The sequence below is a fragment of the Melanostigma gelatinosum genome, assembly GCF_949748355.1.
Source record: "Melanostigma gelatinosum genome assembly, chromosome: 4".
NCBI classification, from domain to species: Eukaryota; Metazoa; Chordata; class Actinopteri; order Perciformes; family Zoarcidae; genus Melanostigma; species Melanostigma gelatinosum.
Window position 1 is genome coordinate 17,960,403 of NC_136637.1, and position 3,316 is coordinate 17,963,718.

Below are 3,316 nucleotides of genomic sequence, written 5' to 3' on the forward strand. Positions count from 1 at the left end.
CAGTTGCTTGAAGGGAGAATTGAACCAGCCTGTACTGAACTCCTGGACACCAGAACGGTCCTCATTGTGGTGCAGATGCTTACAGTTGTGCTCTGTCTCTATGGATTACCAAATCGTATGGTAAAACAGGAGAGAACCAGTTGTGGACAGCTGAAGAATGTACTCATCTGGCTGTTTTGGTTTCTGTTTTGTGGCAACTACCCTTCAAGTGCTAGATCATAAAGAATGAGGTGGACCGGCGAGAAAACGCACAATTGTTTCACAAGAACAAACTATACGAAAAAGAATTATACAGTACAAACTAAAATACATTAAAGTTGAACCATCCTGTTTCAATATGACTCTGCTCATTTCTACTGTAAGTACCAATGCCAAATTAATGGACAGTTTATGGTAAAAATGGTTAAGTCTGTTTGTTTGTAACTTTTATATGTTCCTTTGCTTCAGTAACAGTGCACTTTCCATGAAGACCAGAATACAGTGGTGTCAGTCAAGATTTTGTAGATAAATTGATATTAAAACATCATGTTATAACAGATTACAGCTGTTGGAATGTTTTTTTCACGAGCATTCTTCTCATTCACTCAAGACAAATTAGAATTGGGGTAAATGAATTAGATGAAGTGATTGTAACGTCCAGTCCATCGAATGATCTTTGGATAATCTATTTCTGCAATTACTTCAATGTGTCAAAACATTTGCTGCTTACTTCACTGAACAGAAATTCACCAAGGAAAATCTGCTCCAAGCACAAACATCAAACTGCCCTCATCTTGGTAGGCTGACTGTAAGAATGGTGGATACAATGGCAAACCCTAACCTATTCAAAATGAAGGTTCTCTAAACAGTATTCAAAGCACTAATAAAGCATACAAACTATTTGCAATGTAAAGATATAATGGCGCAGTGTCTACCTGAAAAGAAAAATGAAGTGGCTTACCTTGAATTGCGTATTGAGCACCTTAAGACGACACTTCCAAAGGACACGATTCGGCAATATTCTTCCTACTCTCTTGAAGAGAAAACAGCCCTTGTTTAAAAGGTGAAATCCAATGAGGCAGAACAGTGTTAAATTGAAACTATGCAGTTTGAATAGTAAAAAGGAGTTGTTTGTTATTTACAGTTTGACTCGACAGTTCTGTCAAAGCATCAGGTTCATTCTCCGCGAAATCGAATCCAGTGTTGCACAATTCAAAATGCAGCTTTAGAAGCGGGTATAGGGCAGACGGCATACAGTACATGGTTTGACCACAGGTTTTGATGCATTTTGCAAGTAACATCCTGCACTGATTTTGTTGCGTGATGGAACAGATGCATTGCATTTTAACCAGTGCAGCTGACTACATCAGCCCTGCTGTGGCTCCGGCCTCACTCACATTAACGAACTGCATATTAAATCAACTCATATTAGTTAATGCAACCAGGAACATTTTACATTTATTTCAACATTTTTGTTTTTTTATAACACTTACAGAAACAGATATGCTTGTGTATTTGGGCTGAGAGATCTGTCAAACACGTATTGAGTACATAGCCTACTGGGGCTGAACAGGTCCAGAGTAGACTCTGACAGAGGACAGCAGCAGCTGCTGCTGCTATTGTGCTGCTGACATGCTGCTTCAGACAAGGTAATGAGACCAAATACCAATTAAGCTCAGGCAGCACTTTTTGTCCAACCCAAGTGCATAGCAGCTCAACACACGAGTGTAAGACAGTGTGTGTGTTTTTGTCAGTGTGTGGGAGGCACTCTGTTAAGAAGAAGAAGCAAACAAGAGCTTTACTTTTAACATCAGAGGCCATTTTGTGTTTCTAATATTTAAGCATGATCACAATCATTTCCTCAATGCCCTCAATAACACTGACTGTAGGTTACAGTTTTTTTGCCGCTGTCTACAATCTTTGCTGAAGTGGACGTGTGAACTTAACCATAACTTTATAGCACTGTAGTTGCCAGGCACCTATATCTTGAGGGATAACCAATGGCTGAGGTGCATTAAGACAGGGTGACATCATCTTAAGCTTGAAATCCCCCTAATTTTGGTGCACACACATGTCATCACTCACTCCTGTCAATTCAAAAAGAATGGCGGTATACAGTAGCCTACCAGTGTTAAGGGATGAGACACAATGCTTCACTGGTTACACTCCTGAACCGCCGTGTAGATAAAGAGGTTGATGTGTTTCGGATGACACCATTATTGGTACCAAAAGATGAAAAAATGATGTGTACAATTCCACTAGCAATCAAGCTAACTAGCTAGCTCAGTGCTCAAGCCAGACTTTCAGTATGGCTTGATGGCTTGTGATGTCTGTAAATAGTGCACTTGGAAGCTACTCCCTTGAATCACTTTGGGAGGCTTGGAGGACTAAAAATAAACAACAAAAAAGTCAAACTATCGTTATGACCTCCTGCTACCGATAAATGTTGCCTATGAACTTTACACTCCAAAATCTTCAAAGACCATTGCTATGTCAGTGCCCCTCTGCATCTGCTATTGGACTTTCACCTATCTATTATTATTCAATGCTCAGACCAACAAGTACGAAGTGAAAGATAGTCCAGACAGGAAATAAATGGGTCTAACAAACACAGGACTTTTGTCCAAGGGACCACTGTTTGTGTCCTGTGAGACACATTTTTTTACTTCAGTCGTTATTAATTTGACTCATGTGAGGCGTCGGTCAGTCAAGTTCAGCCACGTTAATTTCTTAAAACTTACCAAGTAATTTTGTTGCCTAAACCTCACTTGCGGAGATGATGGAAGCTTATTTTGAAAAGGCACTATGTAACAAGTGGAAACAGACACATCCAAAACTAATGCTAGAGAAGGTACCCAGAGCGACATAGTTTGAAGCTTAGAGCCGCTGCCCAAGCGTCAGAATTTGATGAGCTGGGAGTGAGAATGTGTTGGATAATTGGGTAAGGGTATAGGTTTAACAGTCAGGCCGGCTCAGCTGTGTATGTTCAGTTTCACTCATGGGCAGGCTCAGGCTTTTCCTATTTTTTTTCTTAACATTAATTATACTTATGTCACCGGATTAATTATGATTTATTGATGTTGAAGAGATAGTCACTGATCAAACCCTATGTGCCTCTGTACTGAAGGTCAACGATTACATCTGCATTATTAATATAAGATGCCACATCTGATCTGTTAACATGCGCATGTCTTAGTGACACCGCAGACCAAAGGGAAGTCGAGCGTTTGTGAAGGTTAACAGTCATCACCTCAATTTGTCTGTTCCTCCTGTCAACGCCAACTTATGTCAAAAGCTACGTTAGCGATGGGTTGTACATGGATGAGTAATGTTTGAT